The sequence below is a fragment of the Dreissena polymorpha genome, chromosome 16 (genome assembly GCF_020536995.1).
Source record: "Dreissena polymorpha isolate Duluth1 chromosome 16, UMN_Dpol_1.0, whole genome shotgun sequence".
Lineage (NCBI taxonomy): Eukaryota > Metazoa > Mollusca > Bivalvia > Myida > Dreissenidae > Dreissena > Dreissena polymorpha.
The window spans coordinates 35929802-35943401 of record NC_068370.1 but is presented as its reverse complement, the minus strand read 5'-3'; the positions used below and the strand labels follow the sequence as shown (position 1 = coordinate 35943401).

At 36.0% G+C, this 13600-nt stretch overlaps 1 protein-coding gene and 1 long non-coding RNA gene across 10 annotated transcripts in view; one reads left to right on the top strand and one right to left on the bottom strand.

Moving 5' to 3' along the window:
* Positions 1 to 13600, bottom strand: part of LOC127861598 (speract receptor-like) — a 767747-nt gene that overhangs the window by 641188 nt on the left and 112959 nt on the right. The gene's annotated exons all lie outside the window — the stretch shown is intronic.
* On the top strand, positions 801 to 3177 carry LOC127861602 (uncharacterized). 2 transcript variants are annotated; one of them, XR_008040291.1, is made up of 4 exons: positions 801 to 1235; positions 1507 to 1709; positions 2008 to 2174; positions 2679 to 3177. It is a non-coding gene; the product is annotated as an uncharacterized LOC127861602 (long non-coding RNA). The 2 variants fall into 2 exon arrangements; XR_008040292.1 differs by having other exon boundaries at positions 802 to 1235; positions 2008 to 2170.

Here is a 13600-nt window from a genome sequence, read left to right as displayed (position 1 = left end):
TTAACATAACTCAACAATAAAACAATAATTCTTCAACTAGGTCTTTGTTTCATGTTTATAGCCATATATTATCAAGGTGAATTGTAAAGGGGCTTTTTTACAGCTTGTTTGCCATTGCACCTTTTGTACATTTATGGGCTCCCCATAATTTTAAGGAAACATTGGATAAAAATTGCTCTTTCAGAACATCACAGGTTCACAGATACTATAAAAATGTTAAAATGTTCAAACTTAGTTTTATACCTGAATATGAAATTGTTTGTCTTTCACTTTGAATCAATACATAAATATTAAATATATTATAAGAACAATCACACATCTATAAAAATGTGAATACTTCCATTTAATTCATGTTCTTTGGAGAATTCAATAGACTTACAGTGTGTTTTTTTATTCATTTTTTGAGGGGGAGAGTGACACTGTTTCTATAATAAATAAAACTAGTTTCAGTGTGAAAGTGTTGATTAATATATGGAAACTTATGTGGGCTTGCCAGCATCAATTATATCTTCTCAACATAAAAACAATAACTATTTTAACTTTCTTATACTGATATTTAACCCCAATACAATTAATGCCTACCACATTGACCTTTAACATACAATTTAAAAGGCAATAAAAATAAATAACATTTATACTATTAATATTATTTGCTAACACCATTCAGCATGTTTTTTTTTAAATATTCACAATTAAATATTATATGCTAAGGGTGCTGTGTATTATTCAATAAATACATATATGTTGGTGTTGAAATCAGTAGATATTTCTCAGATTTAGTAATTGGCTGACACACATAAGAGATTAGCCCCCCCCCCCCCAATTAAATCATAAACATTAATTCTTATCACAGTATCAGTGCTCCATCTATAGGCCTAACAAAGGGGTGTTGATAGACTTTTGATTGGCTGAGCCACCATCTATTTGAAAACAAGAGACTTTGATTGGCTGGAGACAGGAAGTTATGTTTTGAAAACAAAGGGGGTTTTCATCAACTGACTTTGAGCTTTAAGGTATAATTGAGTAACATTAAGACTTATAATTCTAGTTTAAAATGTCTTGAATAACTTTCAGCATGAAGTATTGTGTGGTGAAAACAATGTGTATGTACTACAATGTGTAAATCAACAATAAGTTTGTTGCAAAGGAGATTCAAAGTGGATGGTTAAAGTGATATGGTCTCATAATTCATCAACTGCCTGTTATCTTGGAATACTGAAGAACAGTTGTTTTAGGTTTGTATTTTCATTTTTACATCACTTTTTTATTTAGTTTTATATTGAATTAATTATGATCATTATCATATTTATGTATTGTCACTGGGAAATGTAAATGGATAATATAAATGTAATGCAATTATAAGGAAAAACAACACCATTTGAATAACTATGGCTGTATTTTATGATTATTGTCATCTTAAATGTTATTTATACCTATTTCTGGTCAATAATGAACAGATTTCTTTCCCACATATTCAATGAAAACTTGTATATTTTAAATTTGAAGGTTAAACTCCCAAGGTGAAATTTACATTGATTGGAAGATTCTTTGGATAGAATATTCCTGCCAAAAGACAGCAGAAGGGGGACTAACTGATGTATGGATTTTGACACCAGATTTTACCCTGCACGAGCAGCCCAACTTGAGTAGATCAGGAGTGGGAAAACCGAGCCCTGTCCTTGACCAAGGAAAGTTGGATTTGTTGAGAGGTAAAACTATACAGGTTTTAGCATTTGAAAGGCGTCACACTTCCGACCAGTCCACACAGCCAAATGAGACCACATATCTTGGTACATTTTCAAACAGTATTTTCTACCACACGTAATTTCTTTTAATTATTTATGACAAGCGTTAAGTCACATGTGATCACAGGATTTAAATTGCAAAAATAAACAAACAAAAACAACAAGCAAACAAACTTGTTTTGATTTAAATTAATAATATTTATAGTAACAAGATATACCATAACAGCAATATTTATCACTTACATTATAAAATATCTTTCAGGACCTGATCTCAAATGAGATCATGCACAAGACGCACCTCGCAAAGGCCATGACAGTATAGTTTTCAGACCTGATCAGCTGGTGACTGCTCTATGAAGTGCTGTTCAACCTCCCCTAAGGGGGAGATTCGAGAGGGTCTCCTGATTGCTGATCACTACGCCATGGTTGGTATGATTCTTTTTTATAGGGAAAAAGGGGATTTAAATATATAGGTGTTCTACTGCCTCCATATTCATTTTGAAACAAACATAATGCAATTGATTCAAATTTGACTCCAGCACATAATCTGTCTTGCGTTAATTTAATACTACTGCTAAAATTTAAGAGTTACTAAAAATTGTGTTTGTGAATAAAAGTTTTGAGAATTTAACACATAGGCAGACAAAAATAACCTCAGTATAAAGTTAACGATCAAGCTCTAATTTTGAACGATATAAAAAATTCAAGCAACAGTAATTTGCCTCCTTGTTTCAAAAACCTCTTTTGAAATCCTTCTAATGTAGATGATGTTAAAATGGGATATCTGAACTGATGATATTGATGTAAAAGTTTATTCAACCAAAATCAAGTCATTCAGATCAGACTTGATTTGGGTGGAATAAACTTCTACATGTTTTTTTAATACTGTAATGTACAGTAAAATCCTGCATTGATTGTTCATATACATTTCAGTTGTCATCTCCAAAAAGTTTGCCCTGCCCATATCAACAGTGGAAGAGAACATGAGATGGGCCTTGAGGAGGCTTCGTGTCATGTACTGCGGGGAGAATATATAAACTGTTTAGTGCTGAGCAATATGTTCCTTTGTTCATAGGTGTAAATATGTGTAAAGTGCTATTCCAGGAAAAGATAGGATGAAGGATTCCTTAATGTTGTCATTTTATAAATCCGGTACCACCAACACAGTTAAAAAAATTATTATTAATTTTATCCTCTGTATCACCCCTCACTAACTGAAACTGTATATAATCATGGTTCATACCCTTCCTCCCATTTTTACCTGTGGTAGCCCAAAGAGGAGAATGTTATTTATTTTAATTTATTATGTTAAATGTGCTCGCATATTGTGATAATGTATCTTGGGTAGATGTTTTCCTGGTTTTGTTAAAAATGCACTGTAAAAATGTTCACATTATTTGTTTTTTTTAATATAAACATTGTTTTTTGCAAATTGTGTGTGTCTTTTATTTATAATCACATGGGGCTTGTAATGATCTGTTGTGATTTTATCTCAAATAACCTTTTTACCATTAAGGTGTAAATATTTTTTTTTACAAAGGTTACAGGTCAAACAAGCAAAATTTTATGATCCCTTAAGCGAACAAAAGACTCACAAAAACCAACTTAAACACACTATTGTAGACAGAAGTGTGTTTAAGTTGGTTTTTTGTGAGTTTTGGTATGTTGGTTTTTTGTGAGTTTTGGTATGTTGGTTTTTTTGTGGGTTTTGGTATGTTGGTTTTTTGTGAGTTTTGGTATGTTGGTTTTTGTGAGTTTTTTCTGTGTTTAACTCAGTTTTAACCAAGTTGTTAAAAAAAACCACTTTAAACACAGAAAAAACCAACATACCAAAACTCACAAAAAACCAACATACCGAAACTCACAAAAAACCAACATACCAAAACTCACAAAAAACCAACTTACCAAAGCCCACATTTATGTAACAAGTGAGTTTTTTCTGTGTTTAACTCAGTTTTAACCAAGTTGGTAAAAATACCCACTTTAAACACAGAAAAAACCAACTTACCAAAACTCCCAAAAAACCAACATACCGAAACTCACAAAAAACCAACTTACCAAAACTCACAAAAAACCAACTTACCAAAGCCCACATTTATGTAACAAGTGAGTTTTTTCTGTGTTTTAACCAAGTTGGTAAAAATACCCACTTTAAACACAGAAAAAACCAACTTACCAAAACTCACAAAAACCAACATACCAAAACCCACTAAAAACCAACTGCCAATACCGCTTGGTTTAACACGGATAAAACTCGTGTTTAACTCGAGTTTTACACACTTATTTGGGAAGGGTCTATATTTAGATTTTATGCAATATGTACAAGTCATTTTCTGGAAATTGGGAGAAAGTAAAAGTGATTTTCGAAAATAGACCAACGTTTTTTTCCATTTAATTTGTCATAATTATTAATATTTTATGTTGTCTGTGTATGTTTGTTTGGTTCTTATTTATCTTATGAAAATTAATATCGTAATGATAAATGTTTAAAGCAAGTCCCGTTTCCGAGATCATTTACGAGAATTACTTCAATATATTTACTGACATATAAAATCATAGTTTTTACAGACGACACGTGCTAATCTAAAGTTGGTGTTTTTGTAATACACAGGATATTGGATTATCGCTGCTTGATTGAGCAATAAAACAAAGACGCAGTCGGCAGTTTTCAGTAGGCCTTTTGTACTGACCAACATAATAATTAATAATGCATGTGCTTATCTAACATTTAGGGATAAAACACACGGGATACTAGACACTTTGGGCTTGTTTGGGACATAAAACGCAATCCCGGTGGCTTTTTTCAGTAGTACACGTGTCCAGAAACTAACGAGTTCGGGTAATAAAGCACAGAGATTATGATCTGAAAACTGCATGGAGTCTGAAATAAAAACAAAATGCCGACAAATCAAAAGATTAATCTCTTAATGTTACAATTCAATATTTTAAGGTGGGGTTCTCACTGCATTTCTTGTTGCATTCGCATACACTTGTATTACTTGTTATAACTTATATCCTCGTATTATTTATTAGAATACAGACTTAAAATTTATATGGTTGGAATGAGAATTTATTTCTCTACAATATTTACATTGACACAAATGATGTGAAATGCAAGAAACTTAGTGAAAATTAAGCCTAAACAAGACAGGTGTAACAGTTGAGAATGTTTCCATTATTTTCCCAATAACCCTATTGAGATGGTGTAGTCAGGCTTATCAGCTGTATATGGAGTCACTGTTATCAGAACAGCAGGACTGGTATTGGCCTGGAGTAGCAGATCAGATAAGAGGTCTATCAGGGAAAGGGTTAAACATGTATTTGTTTTCAACTTAAATGTAATGAAAACGTGACATATTTATTTTATACTGTTTGTATTAAGACGATGTACTTATGTATAAGTCTAAATAAAATGTCTGTTCTGTTCTGTTCCATAATCCAGCAAAGTATGTCATAAATCTCCAAGGATATGAATCGTATCGACGATTTTGACAGACGCGCTCAATTGACAGCCTTTGTTTTTATTTCACACCATGCATGTATGCAGCATCTGTCAAGCGTCACGTGACTAACAGGTGTAGTATGCGAGCTTGTACAATGCAAACACTGGAGTCTCCGGTGTGCAGTCAGGCGCGAACTTTCAAATGCAAACTGTCGAGTAACACATTTCAACAGTTTGTTGTGTTAAGAAACAATTAAAGAGTGTGTTGCCGAAAACAAACTGTTGACGTGTCTTGCTCCACAGTTTGCAAAAGGTGATGGAATGTGACATGATGTCAAATAAGCGAAAACGCAACGATCTCAGCCTTGCTGACAAATATGAAGTCATAAAACTGCTAGACAAGAAAATGACACAGACACAAATAGCGCAGAAGATGGGATGCTCCCAAGGTCAAGTTTCTCGTATATCCTCCAATGGAGCCAACATAATGGAGGTATATGAGTCTAATGCTAACCCAGAACGAAAACGTCATCGGTCTGGGAAAGCGGCTGATGTGGAAGCAGCGCTCACAACCTGGTTCACAAATGCTAGGTCAAGAGACATCCCAGTGTCTAGGCCTGTTCATGACGAAAAAGCCTGTGACCTGGCAAAGACGCTGGACAAGCCTGAATTCAAGCCGTCTAATTGTAATCAATCAGTATCAAATTGATATTTATACCATTTGAAAGGTAATTTTATTTCCTATTTAAATAACTTTAAATGATAATCATATCTTTAAAAACAAATGTGTAAGACCGATTTTAGTTGAAGTGGTGTCAATTATTATTGGTTTTCTTCTGTTATCAGCTGATTAGCCACTCAGCTTCTGGAGTTGCTATTCATTAAGATCATAATTTTATAACAACTATGACCTCTATTGTCTTCACAAGGTTTTTCTAGGATTTTACCTAGTGACCTAGTTTTTGACCCCATATGACCCAAATACAATCACAACCCAGATTTCATCAAGATAAACATTCTGACCAAATTTCATAAAGATTGGATGAAAACTGTGACCTCTATTGTCTACACAAGGTTTTACCAGGTTTTTCTATTATTTGACCTAGTGACCTAGTTGTTGACCCCAGATGACCCAAATACAATCCCAACCCAGATTTCTCCAAGATAAACATTCTGAGCAAATTTCATAAAGATTGGATGAAAACTGTGACCTCTATTGTCTACACAAGGTTTTTCTATTATTTGACCTAGTGACCTAGTTTTTGACCCCATATGACTTAAATACAATCTTAACCCAGATTTTATCAAGATAAACATTCTGACCAAATTTCATAAAGATTGGATGAAAACTGTGACCTCTACTGTCTACACAAACAAATTGTTGACAAACGCACACACGCACGCGCGCGCACACAGCCACGCACGCACGCACTCACACACACACACACACACACACACACACACACACACACACACACGCACAACGGATGCCAGACATCACACGGTCACATAAGCTCACCATGTCACTTGTGACAGGTGAGCTAAAAAACTAACTTTAAACTCAGTTAATAACAGTTTAACTCACATAAAACTTGCTTTTATAGCAAAAAACAACTTCCGCTCAGAAAAACTTAGAAAAAACAGTTTAATGGTGGTTTAAGTGTGTTTTGTATGAAAGTGGGTTAATTTTTTGCAAGCCAATTGCCACTTGGTCTTATTCAATTACTGATAACAATCTAACCTTTATTGGCGCAAATTAGAGAAGGTGAAAACGGTTATAATTAGTGTTAGCAAACAACTTTTGTCAGTTTTCAATAAAGTTTCAAGACTAGTAAATATTTGATCACTTTAAGTACAATAAAAGATTTGTATGAAATGAAATGTTTAATAATGTCAATGAATTTAGCAAATTTTAGTTAATACTGTGTAACTCCCATGAAACGCCAATGACAGGGTCCAAGTCTCGGTAAATGTGTTTAAGAATTTCATAAACACAAACATACACCATTTTTCAGAAGTGTAAAATTTACAGTACTTTATGGAGTCGGACAAGGGGTTCATAGGCAGGGGACAAAAATTCCACTCGTCCGCTCGTATTGACGAGTGAAATCTTGAAAGGACGAGTGAATTTCCCTAAAGCTCTCGTCCTACAGGACGAGTGAAAAAAAACTGATGTTAAAATATGTATTTTCTGACCAGTAAGACTCTTTTTCATTAAATAAAATCTTTTCTTAAAGCATATCTATTCCGAAAGTAGAACGCGAATGAACCAGAAATCGTTATTGTAAATTTCATACAGCAGGTGCGCGTTGTTATGCGAGACTGTGTCCCGAGTAAATATTGGCTTTTTGGTGTAAACTTTGCGCGTCCATGTTGACAGGGAACCATCTGACTTCATTCACTGTAAGTATTGATTTTTTTAAAGAATTATTTTACTGCGAAGTACGGTTTTAAACCAGTTGAATTTCATCTGAAAAATGTCTGACATACGAGCGTTCTTTAAAGGGGGCAGGAGCGATGTTCAACCATCCGAAATGGAAAGCACGCAAGTATTAGAAAAAGGAAAAACCTAATTTGTCTTCATTTATTTATTTTGTGTTCCTCATAAATAAAGTAAGTTAACATTTCTTCTGTGATCAGCTGGCATGAATAACTAAGTAAGCAGCATTTTAGCAGTGATTTAGGAAACATTGTTAGTCATATCAGTCCTTTGCAATCTTTCTTTCACACATATTTGAAGGACAAGTGCATGTGTTTGCAGGACGAGTGAAAATTTTAATGCACTCGTCCTGCAGGACGAGTGCCATTTATAAATATTTTTGTCCCCTGATAGGGCTTTTTTTAGCAGACAATATTTTAAATTATATTGTCTACAAATAACAATGATTTGAAACGTGTATCGTACAACTTGAGAAAGCTGTCAATGATTAAAAAGATTGATAGCCCATACACGAAACACAAGCTATTGTATTGTAGTTAAATGCAAACACAAATAAATATGTTTTTGAGAGCTGCCCGCAAGACTGTCTTAACTTCATATTTTTACAAAATTGACTTTATTGCATTTTTTTACCTGTTAGCATGTTTTACATCACTGCAAAAAAAAGTTTTGCTTTATTCTTAAGGCAAATAGTGTGTATGTCTGAAATGCAATATAGTCTTATCTCATTCTGAAAATAAAAATTCCTGCAATACAGTCTCAAGTAAATTAAATGTGATGTCATAATATTGATGGCATCATAAGTTTATCTTGAAAAATGGTTTGAATGGTTTTGTACAACACCTTGAGTTATTTTCAAACTCATACATCTCATATTATACCTACAAGATCCGATTTTGCACAGGGTTCTCAATAAGAGCCAGCCAAATCAGCCGTTTGAAATCAGATTTTGGCCGGTTGAAATTCGATCAGATTTGGAAAATAGGCAATTGAATTTTCGAAATGTGCTTGTCTTTTTGGTAATTTGGTTACTTTTTGCTATTAAGCAAAGACGTCGATTCATTATCTCTCTTAACACATTACAACAACAACAATGAAAAGGCGCATATTGGAATCGGTCAAAAAGCAGTAAAATATTATGATGTTCTGTTCATCACATGTCGAGTTAAAATTTTACAAAAGTAATAAAGAGATTTTTCCAATTATCTTTTCATATTAACTTAGAAAAAGCTAAAATTCATAAAATGCACACAAAAAATGCTCAAATTTAAGTGCCTGGTTGACCACTAATATAGCCATAAAATGGTCCAAAATGCAGGAAATCAAGTGCTCAATTTTAATCATGCCCCCCGGACCCCACTAGTAGGCCTGTTGGTTTCACCTTTTGGCCTGTTGGCTCAAAAGTTATTGAGAACCCTGAATGCACCTTTTTAAAACCATGCCAAAGGTAAGACTATTAAACTATTATGTTGTTGTTTCTTTAATTTAAGCATTCCATTTAATACTTTAATATAATAATTATTAGATATTGAGATTTAAGCATTACTTAATCTGTAATTATTAATTGTGCAGGTAAAAAAGCATTGGTTCTTTTGCATATATAAAAATATTAATTGGTCACACAGGTACGCTGGAAATGTCCCAAACCACCACACTTAAGGCACAATATGTCCCGCCGAGAATGCTCGCCCCAAGTGGAACCATATCTGCTTCACTTTGATCCCTCAGGATGGAAATTTGAACCTTGGTACCCAATATGGTTACCATTAATTCGCCTGTTTCCAGCTCCAATTTTGTAAGCATTGGGACCAGGACCACGTTCATAGGCGGTCTGTTTCCGGTATGTGTCCACCACCACCCTCACCAACAAGATACCTATCCTGGCTTCGGTCATAGTACCACTGGTTGCGGAAGTTCCTAAGTATGGGCCTCCCACAAGGTACTCACGTAGTCTCCTTAATTTCGCAGCGGCTGACCCGGTGGTCGGACACAGGTATTGATGCCCAAACTTTCAAAAGAGTTGTACAATCGCTCCATTAAGCATCCAGCAGTTGCTCGCAAGCAACTGTCGCGACCACCTGGGTCAATTCGTCGACCGCTGACCAACTAACCCCATCAGACTGGAGTGGGTGCCTTTTCCGCCTCATGAACCCACCGCAATTTTTCTTTTTTTTTCTTATTGGGAATCCATTGGAGCCTCAGTGCAAACGGACTGAACATGGCTATATATTTTCATCCTGTGCATTGCATCCCCTATTGATGTGGATGACTGCAGGCTTACATGCTTGCCAACCTCCTTATCAAGCAAACCCTGACAAAACTTCCGTCTCTGCCTGCTCAGCAGCATAATTGCGTAGGGCAGATCACAAAACGCCATGGTTGCCAGCTTCAGTGCCCGATCTGACCAATTGTCTATGGACTAGCCTACTTTCTGATGGGCAACATAGAAATGCCCCTGCACAGTAGTGGTAGCTCCCTGGCGCCAAAGCGCTTCTGCAGCTGCTGCATAAGCTCCGCGTAAAGTACCGTCCCTCTCCCCTCGGTGAGCAACGTGTAAAAGTCAACCACCTTACCTGTGAGGCACCAGCCCAGGCAGTCAGTCAGCCTATCAATTCCGACCAGCCATTAATCTTGGCGTACCACTCAAATTTGCTTTTAAATACAAACCAATTTCTCATCCCATCATAAAGCAGGCTCTTTGGCGGCCTGGTCAGAACATCCTGATCCCACTGGGTGGGGGGGATTACTTGGGACCAGGGGGTTACTCAGAACAAGAAGATTGTTAGGGGGGTGCGTCGCCTCCATGGGAGTTTCACTGGATATCGCCTGCACTTCGTGACCGTAAACTGCACTCTGGTGCGTACCTGACAAATGGGCCGTCAGGGGAGCCTCTTAGTAAGGAAACAGAAACAGGACTATATGGACTAGTTAGTGGCTCTCTACCGGGCCTTTCCAGGAGCAAACCTAGCAACTTAAGCAGGACGAGGACGCTTGATGCGACATCAGCGACATCAAACGGAATCAGCATCACTACCACATGGTCCGACTGCAACAACAGACACTTGGGGAACAAAAGCTTTGCAAACTGCTATCATAGCTGGACAACTCCTGCCGGCTGTTACCAGTGGGATTCTGATAACTAGACACCTCACTGTTGGTTACTGCGGTTCTATCATAGCTGGACGACTCCTGCTGGCTGTTACCAGTGGGATTCTGATAACTAGACACCTCACTGTTGGTTACCACAGTGCTATCATAGCTGGACAACTCCTGCTGGCTGTTACCAGTGAGATTCCGATTACTAGACCCCTCATGGCTGTTTACCGCAGTGCTATCATAGCTGAAAAACTCTTGCTGGCTGTTACCAGTGGGATTCTGATAACTAGGCACCTCATGGCTGTTTACTGCAGTGCTATCATAGCTGGACAACTCTTTCTGGCTGTTACCAGTGGGATTCTGATAACTAGACACCTCATGGCTGTAACTGCGGTGCTATGATAGCTGGACAACTCCTGCTGGCTGTTACCAGTGGGATTCCGATAACTGGACACCTTACCGTCGGTTACCGCTGTGCTAACATAGCTGAACAACTCCTGCTGGTTGTTGCCAGTGGGATTCCGATAACTAGACACCTCATGGCTGTTTACCCCTGTGCTATCATAGCTGGACAACTCGTGCTGGCTGTTACCAGTGGGATTCCGATAACTGTACACCTTACGGTCAGTTACCGCGGTGCTATCATAGCTGGACAACTCTACGTGGCTGGCGGTCGGGATGACCCCACCCCTTGTGTCCATTTTGCTGACGTCCTGATCAGTGGCCGCCCTGCGGCCTTCTGCAGCCGCCTCCTGGTCGGCCTTATGGTTGTCTAAAGGTGTAATTGATCATTTTCCTATTGTTATCCCACAAGTAACTCAAATCGGTCATATTTTAGCATGGCAATATTATACAGAATGATACTGACGTTAATGTATGAATAATACTAATTATTATTCACCAGTATGTTCTAATGGATAACAATAAACTAGAATACAATCATGAATTTGCATTAGTGCTGTTAATTTGTATCTACAGACCTGTCAACTATACTTGCTGTTAAGTTGTTTATGGACAAGAACAATGTCTCGGTATATAAATGCTACATACATTAGACATTATTATTCTAATTTGAATAATACTTAACATTTTTAGAAATTTGTTTTTAATTCTTAATTATTGATTAACTTGAGCAGTTATGTCTGACAGTAAAAAATAGAGGTAGTTCTTACAGAATCCCTGAGAACTATATCAGTTAATAATTACATATATAACATTAAAATGAAGTAATAGATGTTAACTATTCTAACATTAACATTGAAAAATTATTATACAAAACGATTTGCCTGCTGTCAATTACTATTGTTATTTTATTGGTTTAAGTTCTATCTAATGTGTGCACTGAATTATTGAAATTACTGAAAACTTAGGATTTTATAATACAAAATGAAGCAAATCATGAAATATTTAAGATATGAAATGTTTTTGCCTATCTATTAAGATAATAAGGTTAATGATAATCAATTTGCAGTTTTTTCCATGTTTATGTACTCTTTGATACTTTGTTAAATTGTTCATACCAAATGCCAAATATATATGCAAATATGCAAATTTTTAGTGTAACATGTGTTGAAAAACTAAAAAAATACAAAAAGTTCCCTTTTTAAGAATGTTAATGTTATTTCTATAACCCTTACTTTTGTATTGCAGAGAAAAAAAGTATTGCTGACAATTAATATTTCCTGCAATACTGTAGTTAGTTGACTTAAAACAGTTTTGCAGGGAATTCAAAATCCTGAACATGTCCAATTTCAGCGCAAGAGTGTAGTAACTCAATTCAAGTTATTTTATTTTTCAAGATATATTGTCTTGATTATATGAAACATGTTTGTTTCTCCATTCTTTAATATAATGTGAAGTATTTTGTTGTTAACAATAAAAATGGAGAAAATGAAATGCTTTTTTGCTTCTCCTGTAAAATTTCAAAAAAGGCAGTTAAGACAGTCTTGCGGGCAGCCCTCGTTTTGTATTAATGTGTTATCAATGCAGAGAATGTATATCAGATAGGTGCTGATCACACATTGTCATCTTTTAATTTCCTTTATTGTCTTTGATACGGATTCGCTGTTTGGAGGCTATAATTATAATCTGCAACAACGCTTAAAAACACAATACACAAAATGGACAATAAAGTTCTTAACAATCAGAGCTAATTATTACTATTCTACCTAAATAAAGTCATCGCAGTCGATACAGCTGCACTGCACATGTGTTTTACAGCAATGTCATGTGTCAGTTAAGTACACTGTGAAATCTACACCCCTCTGTGTCAAAACCAGGTGTATCTTGATAACAAAACAAACGAAGTATGTATGCTCGGATTACGTTGGATTTTAATGACTCATGCCTTGGGTAATTCAGTCTTAATTTTGTTCAAATATGGGACGTAATTGTTCATTAGGATCTTAACTTTGTCAATCGGTCGACTGACGAAATACACAAAAATTAATGCCGGACGATCAATAATGGTTTCACAGTTTAATGCTTTATTGTTTGTCACTCTATTCTGTTTACCTCAATAGCATGTAAGTGAAATAGAAGATATTTAAAGGTAAACCTATTAAGTATACATGTATTAATTAATATGTTAGTAATATACATCAATGAAACTAAAGTGGTGTAATTGATATGGTGTCCGCCTAGCGACCAGGAGGTCACGGGTTCGATCCCCGCTGTGGGAGCGTTCTTTCGATCACCCATATAGACACCAAGTACTGGTTCTAGGCCCAGGAAACGGACTCGAGAGCATTTCAAATAAGTAGGCAGGGGTGGCGAAATCTCAAAAAACTATACTTGTCCACGGACAACCATTTAGGAAATTTAACTTGTCCGTTGCTGAACTACACTTGTCCGTTAATGTTTATATAAATTATACAC